The following is a 21,473-nucleotide window of genomic DNA, read 5'->3' as shown; positions in this document are numbered from 1 at the left end:
TTATAATGTCATTGAACATAATTATTATATGGAAATGAATCATTGCATGGCTAAATAAAAAGGATAAACCATAATCCAATTACATCAGTTTATAATTTCCTCTCCAGTTCACAAGCCTTTCTTCCCAAAGCTTCAGTCTTACCGTTCCACAGCCAAATAAACATGTAGGACAGAGGCTGTTATTTGGACATCTCACCACACAATTACTGATTCTCATTCCAGCTGAAAAGGCCGCAGCGACCCTAGAGAGAAGAACATTGCATTCATTCAGTGAAGATAAATGTCTTTATTTTCACAACCATGCAGAGGCATGCTTCATAACTGACAAACCATAAGTTAGTCTGTCTTTTAAAATTGATATTCGTCCCAGAGTGGGAGTCGATTCACCCATCAAACAAACAGACTGAACAGGCAGACGCGTCTCTCTCCCAGGCCTGTTTGGAGAGTTCCTTGTTTGTCAGCGTGTTTGGGGAGTTGGGAGGGAGAGGGAGCGGATGTACGTTGAAGTCAGTTCCTCTTTTTGTGCGGAACGATATGAGGTTTGAGTGGGGCAGTTAAGTGTGCGCTGATGCCAAAAGCATTATTTGGAGTGAGCTAGACAGTAGCCGTCAAAACAGGAAAGGCAAACAGCAGATGCCGAGATCTGCAGCACGCCATGACTGTAACCTCAAGCCTCGGCCCCCTGCTCTCACAAACTCAACTTCCTGTTTAGCAGAGCAGAGGGGGATGACCCTGTGGTTAAACGCAAGTAGAAGTAGAAACAACTGACCAGAATCCAACAGTCATCTGTAGCGTTTATATAGTGACAGGTGCGACCTGAAAATGTGCAGTTTGGGCTACTTTTATGTAGTCATTCAAAAAAGGTAGTACCAGGTTTTTAAACAGCTTTTTTGGATTGACTGATTGATTGATTGATTGATTGAATAAATCAATGCATGCATTTATTATATATATATAGTACCATATATATATATAGTACCATATGTGTGTGTGTGTGTGTGTGTGTGTGTGTAGGGATGTTCATTTTAACCGTTAACCGACCGATAAGAATTTTGACCGATTAATACAATCAGTTAAACGGTTTAAAGTCACTTATTTATTTCTGTAATTTATCAAGATATTTTAACAGGTTTAATGCATGGTTAAAATAAGCTACGCATATAAAAAAAAAAAAAAAAAAACGTTTTTTAGAGAGAGGGAGAAAAAAAGTCGCCTATAAGTCGCATTTTATGATTTCATTCAGAAATAGGCTGACGCGAATTACAAATAATAAACACTGTAAACATAGCTATGCTATTTTAGTTCCCCTCACTCCACAACAAATCCTTTCAATTAAAAGTAGCCTATAAAAGAACAATAATTAAAAATGTAAGAGGCTATAGCGACAAACCAAAACGAATTAAGGCTAAAACGAAACTGAAACCAATGTTGGGTCTCTCGTTCGACACAAAATCAAATGTTTCCATATTCGCGATGTATTTGAATGCCAAAATATTATTTACCTTTTTATGCAGCCTAGGCCTACTTCACTCGCTTTCCAATATCCACGTAAAACAAAATGTTTTGCATAACTTCACGGCGGTACGGTGATAACGCTTAACGGCACAGATTTTACTACATATTTAAACTGAGCAGTGTTTTTTTTCTTTTCCCATATGTTTGACTGACTGTTTTTTTTAAATGATAATGAACAGGCTGCATTGTCGAGGTAGAATGCTAAACTGTGTGCGGCGCTGGAGATATCACTTGATTTTTTTATTTTTTTTTTCTAACATTGGAAGCAACTACTCCTTTTAGTCATGAAGATAATCGGAATTGTAAAAGGTTAGGGTTGCTTGCTGCTTTTTGCGCATGTAAAATTAATCCCCGGAAAACAAATGTTAGTATTTTTAACGGGTCACAGACACTTATTCTTTCTAATTTAATTTTAGTTCTAATTTAAAATAATCTTGTCGGTTAACGGTTAATAATCGGTTAACGAAGGCCGGTTGTCGGTTAGGAAAAATAACGAAATGAACATCCTAATATATATATATATATATATGTGTGTGTATAAAGTGTGTTGTATACACTTTTATACAGTGTGTATAAGTATAAATGTGTATATATAGATTAATTTGTATAGATATAAAATATTTGAGATCAATAAATACATTTTTGTATGCAGAATCTTTATGAATAATTATTTAAATCAATGCATTAAAAACATTTATGTATTGAAATAATAAATACATGCATTTATAATTATAATATTCTATTTATTATAATATTATATAATATTATAGTGATACCTAAATATTTAAAACCAAATATCTTTAAAACAATACAATTAAAAATATTTATTGAAATCAGTAAGTATATTATGCATTTATAAATATTTATAAATGTTTCTATTTAGAAATAAATCAGTAAACAAATGTAAAAAATAAATAAAAATTAAAACAGTAAATACATATATCTGTACATTTATATTTAGAAATAAATCAATAGATGTGTTGATTTATGGATAAATATATCTGGAAATGTATAAATGTTTAAAAAAAAGTGTGTGTGTATATATATATATATATATATATATATATATATATATATATATATATATCATAATCTTGAGACATATGTATCTATCTATTTTTTTTTTGTGTCTAAGCTAATGTAGCCTATCAGCTCTAACGGCCAACATAGTCTCCAAACAAACAAACCAGCCTTTTCTAACTTTAGATGGTTTCAGCTTATCTGGTTTAAGATCATACTAGCCAGGCCAAGCTAGACTCCCAGACTGATCAGCTAAAAAGTGCCAAAACCCCCTCTAAAACCAGCAAAGATCAGAAGGCCAACTTTGGCTGGTTGAAGATTTTATTTTTTTAAATTTTTTTCTCTTCCCAATAGGGTGGACCAGATAACGGCCATGACGACCAGCTTGCAATCATGTAAAACAAGCTATGACTTTGAGCTATATTTTCCAGCAGAATGTCTTCTCAAGACACACCAAGTCTTATTCTTTTAAAACATTCAAAAACCTTGTGGAGGGTATTCCCCCCCCCCCTTTTTTTTTTCCCCGGCATGAGCTCTGCACATCATTATTGCTACACCCTAAGGCACTTTTGTGACTAGAAATGCAGTTATTACTTTCACATTAGTGATATGATGTACTTTCCTCATTTCAAGTGATATGGCAGGGATGGGGAGTAAGAGCCCAGAGAAGGATTGAGGTTTGGAATGATGTAGTGAGGCTGATCCTTATGGTTGCCCCCTGCTGGCAGGAGCAGATGTTTCCAGCATTATTGAGCTCCCCTACTGCTTTCAGCAGGGCAAGGAGAGTCGAGTCTACCTCATTAGGAAGGGTGGGCTATAGCGAGCAAGAAATAGAGAGATCCTAATATTGCTGTGGTTGTGTGCTGCATGGGCTTTTCATTTTTCAAAGCTTCTCCAGACACAAGAGCACTGCTCAATTAGGCTGTCGACTCACGCCTTAATGAGGAACCAGCCATGACGGCGTACTCTAATTCATGACAAATTGCCTAATTGTTTCTGGCTATTCACGTGCTCTGGACGAGGTTTGTGGAACGTGCAGTACCACCATCACTGCCACAATAAGTTTGCATGGTTTTGCAGTTCTTCTCATCTACTGACCACTTTCTTGCTTTGATCATTCTTCAAACTAACCTTTTTTTTTTTGGTGGCCCAAACCTTGCATTAGTCTAGGTTGTGTTATCATAGTTTAAACCCAGTGTCTTAAAGCTTTGGCTGTAAACATGTTCTCAGTGCTCTGATTGAGCATTACTGGTTGGTTGCTCCTGGAGGTCAAAAGAGGTCAAATGGCAGAATATATGTCTTAAATTAAGAGTTTATCATAATATTCAGAATAGCGCAATACACACCAAAACACACTCTGCTGAATACTGTATTGCACAATGCAACATTCAACTTGACATTCCATTTGCAATGTGATGAACGGTCTGGGAATAATTTTTTGACTCATTTAATTGGACTGCTAGAATTGAATTTAAAATGCAAAATAACCCATTTTTACTTCCATCTGGACGGCACTTGCTGAATTAAACATGTAGCATCATGAGGCAGGACTCCAGTCTAAAAAAATTATTATAAGAACCATTGGCTCCTAAAATGCAACATTTAGGAACCAAATGACAAATTACACAATCACTCTATAAAGATGGTTGTTCATAAGCGGTTTAGTTCCCGTTTGGTGAAGTCAGTTTAGTGATTCTGATTGTACAGCCATGGCCAAAAATATCGGCACCCTTGGTAAATATTATCAAAGAAGGCTGTGAAAATTAATCTGCATTGTTAATCCTTTTGATCTTTTATTTAAAAAATTTGCAAAAATCTAACCTTTCATTGGATAAGAATTTAAAATGGGGGGAAATATCATTATGAAATAAATGTTTTTCTCAAATACAGGTTGGACACAATTATTGGCACCCCTAGAAATTCTTATGAGTAAAATATCTCTGAAGTATATTCCCATTCATATTCACAATTTTGAGCACTCCAGGGTGATTATGAACATGAAATTATCCAGCCATGGCTTCCTGTTTCACAGAAATATAAATAGGAGAGAAAACAAAGCCCAAATTCCCTTAATCATCCATCACAATGAGAAAAACCAAAGAATATATTTCTGATGTGCAGCAAAAGATAATTGAGCTTCACAAATTAGTGAAGTGGCTTTAAGAAAAGAGTTAGAGCAGTGAAAATTCCCATTTCCACCATCAGGGCAATAATTAAGAATTTCCAATCAACATAAAATGTTACAAAACTGCCTGGAAGAGGGCGTGTGTCTGTATCGTCCTAATGCACGGTGAGAAGGAGCGTTTGAGTGGCTAAAGACTCTCCAAGGACCACAGCTGGAGAATTGCAGAAAATAGTTGAGTCTCGGGGTCAGAAAACCCTCAGAGAAAAATTCTCCTAGCTCATCCAAAAACAAACTCCAGCATATTCAGTTATCAGACACGACTGGAACTTCAAATGGGACTGGCTTCTATGGTCAGATGAAACTAAAATATGAGCTTTTTAGCAGCAAACACTCAAGATGGGTTTGGTGAACACAGGGATAAAACTTACCCCATGTGTACAATGAAATATACTGCTGTATTTTTGATGGTGTGGGCCTATATTTCTGCTGGAGGTCCTGGACATCTTGTTTAGACACATGACATCAAATACCAACAGATAAAAAATCAATAAATGACTGACTCTGTTAGAAATCTTATAATGGGCCATGTTTGGATCTTTCAACCGTACAATAATCCAAAACAAACCTCAAAAACAACACAAAAATGGGTCACTGAACACAAAACCAAGCTTCTGCTGGCCATTCCAGTCCTCTGACCTGAACCCTATAGAAAATGAGTGGAGTGAACTGAAGAGGAGAAGCACCAACATGGAGCTGGGAATCTAAAGGGTCTGGAGTGATTCTGGATGAAGGAATGGTCTCTGATCTCTTGTCAGGTGTTCTCTAACCTCATCAGGCATTATAGGAGAACATTTAGAGATGTTAAACTGGCAAATGGAGGTTTCAAAAAGTATTGAATAAAAGGGTGCTGTTAATTGTGGCCAGTGTGTATTAGAGAAAAACATTTATTTCATAATGATATTTCCCCCCATTTTAAATTCTTATCCAATGAAAGGTTAGATTTTTGTGAATTTTTATAAACAAAAGATCAAAAGGATTAACAATGCAGATTAATTTTCACAGCCTTCTTTGATCATATTTACCAAGGGTGCAGATATTTTTGGCCATGACTGTATGTGTACCTGATAAGTGTCGCACTTTTTTTTTGTAAAAATGCTAAAATCGATTCATCATTACAGTTGGACCTCACTATGCTAATCAGTGACCAATTATTTTTAATATGTGATTTAATTTTAATTAGTTGTTCTCAGTTCATTTAAAACTGAACATAACCAAAAAATAACATATGATTCAATGAGTTAATATTAATTAATCTGAACAGTTCACTTATTAATTGATTGATCAAACTGCTTTGAGGTTGATGCCTTGTTCTATTCTGAAGGGTTCATTCCTGTGCCCTAATGTCTTTAAAGGGTTTACCATCCAGGGTAAGAGGAGATGAAGAGTGTAGGGGACCAAAAAACTGTTCCTTGGACCACACTTCTGCATCATCTTGCCAGGCCAATTAAGGAGGCATCAGTGTCGCATAATTACACCTTTGCAAATAATCATGGGTGTGAAGTGTTCATCAGTTCTACTCTTTAAAATCTTTCATTCTGAAGGGCCCTTTGAAGTGGCCATAGGGCAGCCATGATTGTTCTCATTCCGAAGTGGCCTTTAGAGGCAGATTTATCCCATTTGGAGATAAGGAGTGAATCTTTAAAAATAAGCTGTTCATAAGAGTTGTTTGATTGTGAATCTGACATTGCAGCTCGTGCTGAAGTGAACTCTAAAGATGTAATTAACTAATGGCACATCGTGAGATGACAATGAAAACGCATATGGACACAGATTAATTATTAAAAATTAAAGGTGGGAGTAGGTGATTTGGTTCAAAACCATTTATTGTTATGCTGGTTGAAAGTCTCTTTACGTCCCTATAGCAATCACTAAGGAAGTGGTCTAAATGTATTTATATTGTCTGTGGAAGGCGTAGGACCATAAAATGTTCGTCCAACCATATTCCTCGTGCAAAGGATAAGCTGTCCTACCTGCCTGTCAATATATGTATTTGCATACCTCCACACACCCTGTTCACGCAGACATGATTCGTCACCAGTGCGTTCCGTTACACTATTGCAGACCGAGCAAGAATGTTATTATTGTAATATTATGTGCTTTGTGCTGTAATGTTTTCTCACCATTGAATAAGACATGAGCTAATCTGACAGAACTGCATTCATCCCTCATCATGTCGCTGGTTAGCCTCTGGTCTGTGTTCATATATTTTGCTATTGCTAGTCTCTCCGAAATCACCTACCCTACCTTTATTGTTGCATTTGTTGTATTTCGTAACAATTTAGTCGCAGCGCTGTGAGATCATGTGATGACAATAGAACATACTGCACTACAATTCTAAATATTTCCATTCAAAATATTGCCTCTATATATTCCCTCAAAGCCTCTGAGAAAATTTCTAGTGATAATGATAAAAGTATTTGAGGAAAAACAACCACACAGTAAGAGAAAATTGATCTGTAGCTTATAAACAAGACTTTAAAAAAGTGTGCAACCACTGTACCCATGTGTGAGGCTACTGGCTCAAGCTGAAGGTCACTGCATGGCTGCAGAGCATTTCCAAACAGTCCTTTATTATGCTTGCACATTTCAGAGTCTTGGAAACACAGAGACACATAGAAAATGTGTTTGCGTAACCCTTCAGTAGACCTGAATTGCTTTTTCACCTCATTGAACATTACCCTGAATTCTGATGCAATACCCGTGGCTTTAGTCGTTGTTTTTTTCACTCTTCTCCTTTCATGCAAACACACACACACATCAGTTAGAATTATGCCCTATAAGACTATCCCTGGCTCCGTTTCTGCTTACTCTCTCCTGCGCTCTGTTTCAGCCTTGCAGACATGCAGCCAAAAATCGCGAGGCAGTCTAGTGCTGGCTTCTCTCGATCAGACACTCACTGGTACCTCCAGACACTGCTTTAACAGCTCCTTGGCTCCCTCCCTGCACACACAGCTGTGCCGGTGACCCAGTAAACTTGCAAATGAACCAGCGCTCGTGCCATCTCATTGGCTGGATCAGAGATGCATGACAAGCAAAGAAACACGACTCAGCCTCTCCGTCTCTCAGCTTTTCTTTAATCCCATTCCAAAAATCTTCCTTATTTTCCCCTGCTATGCCCGCAGCAAATCCTTTTCCATCACGAGGGGTCATGTCCCCAAATAATATCATTTTGACTGCAGACATGTGGCGATTTCCTCTAAATCTGTCAAATGAAACAACACAAGACAGATTAGTTCTCTCTGTTCTCATACGCTTTCCACTTCCACTTTCCCATTGGCGTGCTCTCTCTCATTTCTGAAGGCCTGCTCCCTCCTCCCTCTATGCTCTTACTGTAAATTGCCATTGTTTTTATTTATATACAAATCGTGGGAGAGCGGAGTGCTGGGAGTCGGTCTCTCTCCTGTCCTGACTAGTCTCATGAGCAGTGGACGCAGTACATGGAGATCTTAGTAGCTGGAAAGAGTTGCCTAAGAGTCCTTATAACCTGGCTGTGAGCCGGACACTCCTGTTCCAACAAACTTTGTAGTTACATGGATGCAATGTTTTGTATATGATGATTATAACTATTGTATTTTTATAATATTTTCTAATAAATATACATGCAGTTCTTGTGGCCACACCTATTATGAGACTATATAGGCATATTATTTATATAAAGGCCAAAGTTGAGTCAAAAGTTCAAATGTTTGAGGCCGGTATAAGATTTTAAAATCTTTTTTTTGAAAAAAGCCTTTCCAAGGCTGCATTAATTGGTCAAAATTCAGTAAAAATGTATTTATTTAATGTCTAATTGGAATGGTATTTGATAAGAAAAAATACAATAAAAACAGTGAAATTGTGAAAATTGCAATTTAAAATAACTGTTTTCTTTTTTGTTATATAATAAAATTGTAATTTATTCCTGTGATGCAAAGCTGGATTTTCAACATCTGCTCCATTCAGTGTCACATGATCCTTCAGAAATCATTGTAATATGCTTATTTGCAGATCAAGAAACATTTCTTATTTTCAATGTTGAAAACGGTTGTGCTGCTTCATATTTGGAAACCATTATTATTATTTTTTTCTTTGATGAATGAAAAGTGTAAAAGAACAGTTTTTGTTTGAAGTAGAAGTCCTTTGTAACACATTATAAACCTTTACTGTCACCTTTTTATAGATTGAATGCTTCCTTCTTAAATAGAAGTATTAATCTCTTTCAAATATTTGGTCCCTATACTAAAGTGCTACCAAATCTTTTCAAAGCAAATGAAATGTCTGATTGAGTGACACATTCATATTGCTCAAATTGCTGGTCAAGGTTGAGTTTGGTGAGAAATGTTTGAGCTCATTTAAAACTTTTTTGACTTTGTCAAAAGCTATGCTGAAATGTGAGGATACCAAAGTAGATATCTGTACTTAAAATGAGACCCATGGGACTATACCACGGTATTTTACTCTGAAACAAAGCTCTCTGTTGTTTTAGAGAAACAATTGAGACATTAAAGTGATCTCATTTGTGATTTTTCTTTATGGTTGGGTTAGCTTTAGCCTTTTCCAGAGATCCAGATGCAACAAAAACTGTTACTGCTCTCCCTCAGGTCCTGCTCCTCAGGAGAGGTCAAGATAGACTGTTCTATTTTCATCGTCTTGATATTCCACAGTCAGATCTCAGAGAGACAGTGAGCACTCTTGGGAGAGTCAAGTGAAGATGTGTTTTCCTCTTAAACAACTTGGTGTTGATATGAAAATGATCTGAATTCACTTTCTTTGAAGAAAAGAAACACTAGTTCATTATTCTGGGGTATAAATATTGTTCCATGCCAAAGAAAACTGTATTCCTACCCTTGATATGTAAATATTTAGAAATTACCACAAGGGAGGCGTTTCAAAAAATCTCCATGTGTTTTCATTATGTGCTGCTTGAATTTCCTTGCTCTAAAACATAATAAGAACACCATACTTGTGAAATATAAAATAAAGTTAGAATACGTCATGTGCCTTCACATTCATCTCGAGTCATTTTTTTGTGACAATACCCGACTGCAAACGCAGTCATCGTTTCCTGTCGGCTGGTATTGGATGGAAAGTCATTTCCATTGACTGAGGTCTCGCTACTTCCTTTTGATGACCATTTAAAGATAAATGAGAGGGAAAAGGATTGACACCCCTCATCCTTCCTTCTCGATGGTGACATCATCATCACTCACAGGCTGTCACAGGCCCGTGGGTTATTCGCACGCGCTCCTCTCCTGCTCCCTAAGCACGGTGACACATGCTCTTCGAGCGTTGGTGTTGCATTTACCCATTGAGAGATCGCACCTATCTGTCCATCTTCTTAACTGTGAATGATGGCGGTCTAATAATAGAGAGACCGTCTGCATGGAAAGAAATTACATTTTCCTGTTCTATTCCGATTCTCTGGTAAGGATGCAAGCCACAGGTCTGGTAGCACTCATGTCTCTTTTTCTCACCCTGTGTTCTGCTGGCCGAAAACGGGTATGAAGGAAATAGAAATAGTCACACTTGCTGATTAATTTATGACTTCTAAATGGGGGTCAAATGAGATGAGGTATTTTCACACACTAGCGTCGGATAAACCTGAAAGTTGTTCGTGGAAGACTGTTACAACATTTTTTTCACCTTTTTTTCCACTCTCTAGATTTTATTAACACTAGGTATCATAACTCTTCGGAAAAGTCCTGATTAGGCTAGAATGAATTTCCATGCCGGGCAGGAACCTGCATCCAAAACATAGTCTATTAAAAGATGACCTGATTTCTGAAATGAATAGCATTTAAAATCACATTTCTAGGTTAGCAGTCAACATATAATTGAAATGACAGATTTTACGACTTAAAACATTAATTTGACAGTCTTAAAATGCAGGACTGGCAGCATGTTTCCACCTTTGAGTAAACATTATAAAAAAAGAAAAAAAAGTAGTTATTATTTAAAATAAGAAATTGTCACATTTGAGACATACAATTGCAAGAATGGAAAGCAGTTGTAAAATATAATATAGTATATAGTATATAATACAATATACACAGTGGGGCAAAAAAGTCTTTAGTCAGCCACCAATTGTGCAAGTTATACAATACAGGTAACGAGTGGAGGACAGAGGAGCCTCTTAAAGAAGTTGTTACAGGTCTGTGAGAGCCAGAAATCTTGCTTGTTTGTAGGTGACCAAATACTTATTTTACCGAGGAATTTACCAATTAATTCTTTAAAAATCCTACATTGTGATTTTCTGGATTTTGTTTTTCTCATTTTGTCTCTCATAGTTGAGGTATACCTATGATGAAAATTACAGGCCTCTCTCATCTTTTTAAGTGGGAGAACTTGCACAATTGGTGGCTGACTAAATACTTTTTTGCCCCACTGTGTATATATATATATATCGATTAAAATTTAATCGCGTTAATCACAGTCATGGACTGTGATTAATCACGATTAATCGCAAATTTAAAATATTAGGATTTACCTGTAAATGTGTTGAAAAAGAAATGCATGACAAACTAGTTTAAGGAAACAGAACCTTTCACACTTCTGCCAGGTATGAGACATAATCCTTATTATTCTTTTATCATTATTCTTTTGTTTTTATTCAGCCATTATCAGCCTTTAAACTGGCAATAAAACGTTTACTAAGCCACATCGCTTCAATCCCAGCATACATTTACCCAACTATTATCAAAAGTATTTCTAAATAAATACAACAAAACATTTCTTGCGTCCTTACGTGAAGTATTATGACAAAATGCATTATGAAGAAGAATTTGACCTGTTCTGCAGCTGCAATAGACCTAATATTAGCATCATGCTTCATAAGACAATTTATGAGATTAATAGTACACTTTTACTCAGAACTCACTTCAAACCACCATCGAGTGTTTGTAATAACTTCCTTTTGCGATCACATGTGGAATTTGGTCGTTTACTGTTGTTAAAATATGCTAATAAAATATACACAAATTAACATTTCAGATGTACACATTCAGCTCAAGAAAATCACATACAAACCATATCCTATCGTAATCTTGTTTATTATTTTATATAATCTATAGTGGCTGTTGTCATGTTTATTTCTGCTGTGTAAAAGCCTTAACATTTATGCTCTGCTGAAACTCACGCTGTTTGTGATGCTACAACCGCCTCTCCGTTCTTAAGTTGCCAGAGATGCATTCCAAGTATAATACACATTAGTAAAAGGATCTATTTTAATTTTTATTTCTGTATACACTTTGGGTGGCCGCGGTACATTATAAAAGTAGCCCAAAAAAACGCAACCCACGGCTCTGTAATTTTTTCCCGCGACTGTATTTTCAAAATAGCCCACTTGTGCCGCTGTCCTGGCAACACTGGCTCGCTGTACCCTCATCACACAATGATAGATAACCTTCCGCGCTGCGATGACGGGAAGAAGTTGGGGTCAAACCTTATCAAACGATTAATTTGCGTTAAGAAAAAATATTAACGCATACAATTTTTTGGATTAATCGCATGCGTTAACACATTAACGTTGACACCCCTAATATAAAAAAAAAAAAAAAAAAAATATATATATATATATATATATATATATATATATATATATATATATATATATATATATATATAATAAAATGTTTCATATATGATGATTTTGTATATTTGTTTTTAATGTTTTTGAAAGATGTCTATGCTCAACAAGGTTGCATTTCTTTGATCAAAAATATAATAAAAACAGTAGTATCGTTAAATATTACTACAATTTAAAATAACTGTTTTCTCCTGTGATACAAAGCTGAATTACTCTAGTCATTTCTAGCCATTACTCCAGTCTTAAATGCAAATATTTTGTACTATTACAAATGTAAAACATTATATTTTTGTGCAAACTGTTACACATTTTTTCAGTTCAGAAAATTTAGAAGAACAGAATTTATTTGAAACAAAAAAAAATACTTGTAATTGTCTTCACTGTCACTTTTGATCAATTTAATTTATCCTTGCGTAATAAAAGTATGAATTTCTCAAAAATAAACGTTTTCTTTCTTTCTTTCTTTCTTTCTTTCTTTCTTTCTTTCTTTCTTTCTTTCTTTCTTTCTTTCTTTCTTTCTCTTTCTTTCTTTCTTTCTTTCTTTCTTTCTTTCTTTCTTTCTTTCTTTCTTTCTTTCTTTCTTTCTTTCTTTCTTTCTTTCTTTCTTTCTTTCTTGTCATCAGTGATCAGTTAGTTTTCTTTCCTTTTATAAGACCTCTAACATCTCTGTGGTAGGCCATCAGCGAGTGAGCGACCGAACAAACACATCAACACTAAACATCCATCATAGTTTCTTTTGAACTTCATTTGGAGACTAAAGACCGGAGCCTAAATCCTTCCTGAGCTGAGAGGCAGTAACTGCTACCACAAGCTCTCTGTAGAGTCACGGCGCTGAAGCCAAGACGTACCTCCTCATGCACACATTAACTCCGCTCTCTGCCTGATCTGCAACACCGCAAAATACAGTCAGTCATCAGTAAGTGCACAGCGCGCCTCTTCCAATTACCGCAGCGGTGACATCATGAGCACATGTGCTCTGCAGCCCAGCGCTGAGTCTGAATTAAAGTTTGGCGCTCAGTAACCGAACACGTCACACAAATGCGAAGCTGTGGCCTCTCTGGGTGCCGAGATTGTCGCTTATTTCCCTTCAATCTCGCATTAGTTGAGTCCAGTATGAGGTAAGGCACAATAAACTGCCGTGACTCTACGGATCTGGCCTCTTCTGCTCTCTAGATTAGAAACAAAGCCATAAAACCTTACGAGCCAGTTGTGCGACTGTGTATACAAATATCTATTGTCTCTAATTAGATAATCACTACTTTTTTTTTTATTGCTTAGAGATTGCCCTTTTCTAGCTCTAGAAACTTAATTGAGTTCTTGGTTATGTATTATGATTATTTTTATCAGATGTTTCTTCTGAAACTATTCAGGAACAATAAAAATAAATGGGACAGTTGTTGGCATACAGTAGGAGTATAGAGCTATGAAATTAATTTGGATCACAAAACTCAGATAATCTGGTCTTTGAAGAATTGAATGAGAAATGGGTTCGTTGAGTTCATTTTGAAAGGTTTAAAGTTTTCACAGTGTGTGACGCCATTGTGATCTCTTTTGAAGCTCTAGAGGATGCTTGTGTTAGGTTACTGGGGACATAACTGAAACACAGGGGACTTTTTAAAAATTAAAAAATTAATACACTGTCATCATTCACTCACCCTTATGTTATAAACACATTACCTTATTTCTTCTGTGGAACATATAAAAAGAAATTGTTTAAAAAGAAAAAAATATTCTTATTCATTTAGAAGACATAACCTGTATATTAACAGGTTATTAATAATTAGTAATTAATATATTTTCAAAGTATATACTGTGTGTATGTGTATTTATATATACATAACAAATATACACAGTACACACACACACATTGCATAAACAATTTTTTTTAAATTTTGGATGCGATTAATTGCGATGAATCGTTTGACAGCACAATATATAATATATATATACACACACTATATTGGGTCACCCCCTTCTAATGAACAGGTTTGACTATTTAGTCATTTCCATGAGTACAAATCTTAATGTTTAAGCATACAATGATATTCTAGGGAATTTTGTGCTTCTAATTTTAAAGCAACAGTTTGAACAGGACCCTTTTCTATTCTAACATGACAATGCCTCTGTGTATAAGGCAAGGTTCAAAAAGAAATTATTGATTTAGTTAGTGTGGAAGAACTTGACTGGTCTGCAGAAAGCCAAGTCCTAATCCGAGCTGAACACCTCCGGTGTGACTTTAAATGCAGATCTTGAGCCAAAAACTCTTTACCAAACACCAATGACTTGGGTACAGTCATTTTAGACACTTCCAAAACTGGTGCAACAGAGATAGAAATACAATTTTTAAATTCGTGAATTATGTTTCCATCTTTGTTGCCACAGTTTTGGAAGTGTCTTTTTCTGTTCTAAAGAAGGGGGTGTCCCAATACGTTTGTCCATATAGTGTATGTACAAGCCATTGGTGTTTGGTAAAGCGTTTTTGGCTTAAGATCTGCATTTAAAGTCAAACCAGAGGTGTTCAGCTTGGAAATGTTTTGAAAATGTAAAAAATCTGTTTTTGCAAATGAACTATATATACATTGTGTATAGATATAAAGATTCATCTTTTGTCTTCTAAATAAATAAAGTAGCATTCATTTTTAATTAAGTTCACATTACTTTTTTTAATTAAGTTTTATCAGTTTTCTTTTTATGTTAAAATTGTTTAAAAGAAATGGAATTTAACCTTTTATTTATTTATTTTCTAAATGCATGTTATTAATCATATTAACAGTGATTCCATGTTTGTTTTGTGTTGTGTTGTGTTTTTTGTTTTAATGACCTCAAAGTGTTTCATCAAAATGTCATATTCTGAGACAGACAGACAGATTGGTGGCCTTTGGTGGCCATCTTTATTTTTTATAAAGATGATTCAGTTTATGTCCTCGAAATTAATAAATTATCAATCATTTTTATTTAATTCATATTACTGAAAAATGTGTCGGTTGTATTAACATTTTAATGCTAAAATCAGCATGAAATGGAAATTAACCTTATATTTTTCTAAATGCATGTTGTTGAATGATTAATCTATGCATTTTTATTTATTTATTTTATTATTATACTGTTTTATTTTATCTGTTTTTAATCAGTGTTATAACTTAATTTTTCAGTGAAACGACTTCTATGTTGTATAGTACAAAATATATAAAACCCGTCCCACAACCAATCGTAAGCTCATGTTCAGATTTGCCTCCACCAATCAACAGCCAATGAAGAGAACCAAATTCCCATTTTAGTTTTTTTTCTTTTTTTTTCTTGTTTTCACTTTCAATATTCCATTTCCACTAAAAGATAAAAAAGATTCCATTGCATTGCAACTGTAAGTATTCAAAGGGAATTTCTGATACATAGGGCAAGTGAGAACTAGAGATGTTCCGATACCCTTTTTCCCTTCCCGATACCGATTCCGATACCTAGGCTCAGGGTATCGGCCGATACAGAGTACTGATCCGATACCTGGGTGTGTATCTGGTTATACAGTTGTATGTACTACTAGCCCTGTATGAATTGATACAATTATTTTAGGGTGTGCTTCACCATATATAGATGGACAGATAGATAGATAGTCTGGCGAGTAATTTTAACTGAATTTAGGACCGGTGGTGGTCATTCAGTGTTTCTGTAAAAATGGGGAAAAACTATCAATAATACTGATAAGATAATAATCATATTATGAATTCTACTAAGAACAATATAAAACGCACTAATGATTAACTTGCTGCTGGATTCATGAATATTAATCACGTTGTCTGCATTGGCTCGAACGGATTTGCTGAAATCAAAACAGGGACGATAATAGGTGAGCGCCAGCCAATGAGATTGTTGTTTGCGCATTAGCTCCGCCTACGACCGGAGAACCCGGCAGTTAAGCTGAAGAATTCCAAAGGAACTCCGTTATTTTGACCGAGAAATACAACAAAGAATAACGTTTACATACCATGCAGAATTGACGCACTACATGTAAGACTCCCTCGCTCCCTCTCCCTCTCTGCGTGTGAGGAAAAAAGCAAAGCGACGGCGAGTCGTGCGCTTCACACTAGAGCTTACGGTACGTCAAATACAGCTGTGCTGCGCATTCATTCAGATGAACTGAAAAATAGATCGTTTGATGGAGAGAGAAACTCTGAAGCGCTCAGAGTGTTCAGCGAGTGACAATATATCTGTGCTAAACTTATACATAGCCTCCCAGTAAAATCTGATCATTTATTAGCCAATGGCTAATATTAGACATCATTTAGTCGCCCAGGGTGAAGATTTAGTCGCATATGCGAGTGATTTAACTTTTGGCAATGTGCTAGCACGTTTGTATTTCTTCTTCGCTGCTCTAAATAGTGGTTGCTTGTGTGGCAACACAGCACAGCTTCCTGTGTTTGCATTCTGAGCAGCGAAGAAGAACTGATTTCCGATTTGCAGTGTTAAGCAAAGCTAGCGCGCATAACTATAGGTCTTGTTTAAAAATGGTATCGGATCGGTACATGGGTTCAAGTACTCGCCGATACCGATGCCAGAATTTTTTGTGGTATCGGTGGAATTTCCGATACTAGTATCGGAATCGGAACAACCCTAGTGAGAACATTTACTTTGAAGAGCAAAAACCAAAATTATATAATTAAGTTATGTTTGAGAGAACAAGAGGGTATGGAATGAGAAATGATCCCTTTCATCAAGTCTCAATTCAATCTCACTGCAAGATTTAAAGGGGTCATATGATGCGATTTCAAGTTTTCCTTTCTCTTTGTAGTGTTACAAGCTGTTTGTGCATAGATAAGATCCCTGAAGTTGCAAAGACTAAAGTCTCAAACCCAAAGAGATATTCTTAATAAACTTTAAGACTCGACCGCGCCCCCCTAAAACGGCTCATTCAAACACGCCCCCACATGTCTACATCACTGTGTGGGAAGATTTGCACACTGCCCAAATGTATACGCAAAGAAAGAGGGTGTGATTTTTATTCTCGCTGTAGTATTGTTGCTGCCGCCGGTGCCATGTCCTGGAGACGCTGTTTCTCATTGTGAAAGCGGAATTACTTTGTTCGGGCTTCCAAAAGAGGACACAACTAGAAATCAGTGGTTAAGTTGTATTTACAACACTGTTCCAGAACAGTTCAACCCAAATATTAGCGTGTGTGCAGTGGATTTTAATGGAGAACTATTTCCTGAACCAGGGAGAGTAGCCTACAATGCCAGCTATGCTCAAAGACCATTTCTATAAAGTGGGGCGATTCTATAAAGGACAGTCTGGGGCTTCTGACTCACAGCCTGTAAGTATGTTTTCATATTTAAAGAATTTGCCACTGACTATTCAAACACAAATTGTTGTTTCTCCGATCACAAATGCAGTAATGTTTACGCGGCACAATGCAACACAATGCATAAAAAGACAGTATAAGTCATTATAATCAGTAATTATGTCCCCACTGGATGCAGTAAATGCCTCGTTTATAATGGGTTTTATTGTTATTGTGTCGTCGCGCCGGGACACGACATCACAATACGGTAAGGGGCGTAACATTTCCGTCTCACGCTTGAGGTATTCGGCCAATCACAACGCACTAGATAGCTGGCCAATCAGAGCACGCCTCGTTTCTCAGAATGATGAGCTTTGTAAAATCGGCGCGTTTCAGAAAGGCGGAGCATACAATAATGTACAGTATGTGGAAAATCATTTGTTTTTATAACCTTAAACCACATAAACACATTGCATTACAGCAAATACACAAAATAATGTTCTTTTTAGCAACATCATATGACCCCTTTAAAGATTAAAGAGATTGTTTTTAGGGTTATAGTGTTTTAGGACACACAAGTGGGCTCTCATCTTGACCTTCTCCAGGCCTTTGTCTGTGTGCAGTGTGTTCCTGCATATACTTTCATAGACATGCTCAGCTCTTAATGGGGTATGACTGGGGTGTTGCCATCAATAGAGCAACAAATCAGTGATGTGTGAAATCCGGACAGCACACAGTGACTATAGAAAGTCAGTCAGGCTGAAACAATGGCTCAACAGCCTTTTAGAGGGGGTTAGACAGAAGCAGTGATGTATTAACAAGGTCAATTGCCTTGATATTTGGCTTTTGATATGTGGCAGAGAAAGAAAGAACACTGTTTACGGAGGGCGTCCACTGAATGCATAGAGACAGGCAGCGTCTCTTCATGGCTATCTGAGCTGAACCGTCATCCCCTCCAGGCACGTTTACATCTAGTTTTGTTCTTGCCACTGTTTTGCAGAGGGATGGAGCCACCATCAAAATGAGGAAGTTTGTGTGTGAGCGGACAGATTATCATCCTCCAAACTAGGATCCTGAGGGTGTTTGATATGAGCTGGAAGTAAAATGTGTGTGTTTGTGACTGTTAGATAGAAGTGGGCTGTTTAAAGCACATCCCGGAGAGTCTATGTGGGAATTTAAACGCTCTGTGCTGTTTGTGGGAATGAAATCAGAGGGTGAAGTTGCCTGGGAGGCAGATTGGCTTGGCAGGCTGATTGTCTGTGGAAGCTGTATTGATGGGACAAAACATTAATAGTTCCTTCCAAATCTAATCCTGACAGACAGTCTTTTAAACTAGTTTTGGAAATATTTTAGGGTAGTATTAACTGGATAATGTTTAAACGCAAGTTCACAGATATAATGTTGTGTACACTGTAAAACCGAACAGTGAAATGAATTAAATGAAATTAGTTAATATCACTCAAATAATAATGAAAGTTAATTGGACTTAATTGAAATAAGTCCTGTAAACTCAAAATGTCATTGTAGTAAGGTGAACTTAAAATGATTGCGTTTTCTAATTCCCAGTATGCTTTGCATCAGACAAAGAGGAAAATAAATGTAGGAATTAAGTGTTATTTTGTTAGTTTTTGCACAAGATTAACATAGAGACATACGTTAGTACTTAAATGTTGTGTTATGTTAGGATTTACATAGGTTTCTGTTATGTTGGTTTTGTAGTGTTACTGTTGTGGTGATGAGTAGAGCCTGTGGTTAGGATGGACAGCAAAACTTTAAAACTATATATACTGCATGTTGTTTGTCTTTTAACATGCAAGTGTTGTGAGTCTTTTAGATAACTGCATTAGCATGTGCCAGTGTGCTGTTGCCAATTAGCACTTATCTATAAAGATCTGAATGAATGTGTTGTTAATGGAAGCAAGTTGTACATAATTATCATTGTGATGAGTGGGGTGGGATCATGGAAATGAGGCTTGGCTTGGCTCCCATTGCTCTTAGCCCCGCCCCACTTGTCATAAAAAATTTAAGCTCTACTAACTTGGGATCGAAAAGGTGTTGGTTCCACCATGTGGTGGTGATATTGAAACTCTTATTAAGACTGAATTGTTTTGGATTGTGACTTTGCAAACCTTATCACCCTTGGGGTTAAATGATGAAGCATTATTTAATGTAATGTTGTAGGGTGTTTTTTTATTGTATTGTATTTTTGAGTGTCTGCTTAATTGTGAAGAGATGATATTGTAACCTTGTTTAGATATTTATTGTCTAACAATGTGATTTTGCAAATATCATTAGATTTGTTTATAAAATAGGGAACATTGTTTATTGGTAATATTGAAAAGTACTTTTTATTGGATATTTGAGTCCTTGCTAATCATGACTTACGAGTTGGTGATTGGTTCACATGTAGTGTTGATTACATTCATTGGTGGTGACTGTTTTTTAAATGTCTTGTCTGTAATAGTATACACAAGCTTGATGAAGGTCAGTGGACTGAAACGTCGCTGGTTTTTGTAATAAATTTCTTTATTTAGCATGGACCGATAGTGTGTGGGATCATCATTTTTATTGATTGGATTCCACATTGTTTTTGGAGTGTTTTTTCTTACACACCTATCAATTTCTCAGGTGTTCTGAGTTTGTGTTGATTAAGCTCTACTAACTTAAAAAAATTGAGTTTATTTACTCAAATGTTTTGAGGCAATACGTTTCCTAAAATGTTTTGAGTATTCTTAACTTATCAGGTTTTACAGTGCATTAGTAGTGGTGATTTTTGATGCACCTCAGTGCCTTAAATCATTTGAGTCTGAACCAAAAAAAGTTGTAAGATTCATTTGATAAGTGGCCATTTCTGCAGGTTACATCATTGTCAATTGGTAGCAATTAGTGTTTTTTTTGTTTTTTTTTTTTGTTTTTTTACAAGCCACCAAATCGTTTATTCAACAACATTCGAGACTGGAATAGCTTTTTAAATTATTGAATGGATAATATATTTTTGAATATAGAAGTCCAAAGATTTGATTTTGATTCACCTCTGCACTTTGAATCTTTTGAGTCTGAACCAAAAAGTTCTTTGTTGAATGATGGACAAATGATGAGGTAACAATACAATTCTTTTTGTGGTTTTTAAACGAGTTACTGAATCATTTACTCGACAACTTATAACAGATTCACAGCAGGAATAGGTATTAAGTATATTAAAAAATATATGATCAATTTAATACAAGTCCACAGATAAAGTGTTACATATTAGTGACCATTTTATTCATTGTGCATTATTCATATTCATTTTTATTTATTTATTTTTTAAAGAGTCACTGAATCATTCATTTAATGATTTGTAACAGATTCATGACAGACTCTTTAGAATCTTCGTTCACTGATTCTTCAGAAAGGCCACATTTTTTGTAGCAAAGAGTTTCTATTTATATGTGTGTGTGTGAGTGTACTTGTTAATGCTACATTGTCCCCTCAAGAATAGTAAAACCTGTTTTTTTTTTTTACATTGTGGGGACCGGCCTGCAGTCAGTCCCCACGAGGGGAAAAAAAAAACAAATATTAAAATGTAGAAAATTGTTTATCTGAAAGTGTAACAGTGCAAACTGGTTTTCTGTAAGAGGTAGGATTGGGTTAGGGGATAAAACATATAATAAAAGTAATAGAAGTCTATGGAAAGTCCCCACAATTCACAGAAACAAACGTGTGTGTGTTTGTGTGTGTTTTGTAGAAGTTACTGAATCATTCACTCAAAAACTTGTAACAGATTCACATCTGGAATAAGTTTTAAAGTACTAAATGAATAATATATTCTGAATATACAATTCAGATAAAGTGTTACATATTAGTGTTAATTTATTCGCCTCAGCAAAATTTCCTCAGATGTCAAGTCAAGTCACCTTTTATTTATATAGCGCTTTTAA

General features: G+C 35.9%; 1 protein-coding gene across 14 annotated transcripts in view; it reads left to right on the top strand.

Moving 5' to 3' along the window:
• The window catches only part of nrsn1l (neurensin 1-like), a 220,195-nt gene that overhangs the window by 29,297 nt on the left and 169,425 nt on the right, over positions 1-21,473 (top strand). The window contains exon 1 of one of the 14 annotated variants that reach the window (XM_058752874.1): positions 16,224-16,374. The exons of the other annotated variants lie outside the window; for them this stretch is intronic. The gene's annotated coding sequence lies outside the window, so the exon portion shown is untranslated. Of the gene's footprint in view, positions 1-16,223; positions 16,375-21,473 lie in introns of those variants that run through there. 14 annotated transcript variants of the gene reach the window in all.

This window comes from Onychostoma macrolepis, chromosome 19, assembly GCF_012432095.1.
Source record: "Onychostoma macrolepis isolate SWU-2019 chromosome 19, ASM1243209v1, whole genome shotgun sequence".
Lineage (NCBI taxonomy): Eukaryota > Metazoa > Chordata > Actinopteri > Cypriniformes > Cyprinidae > Onychostoma > Onychostoma macrolepis.
Note: the sequence above shows the minus strand (reverse complement) of the source record. Positions and strands in the feature narration are given on the sequence as shown.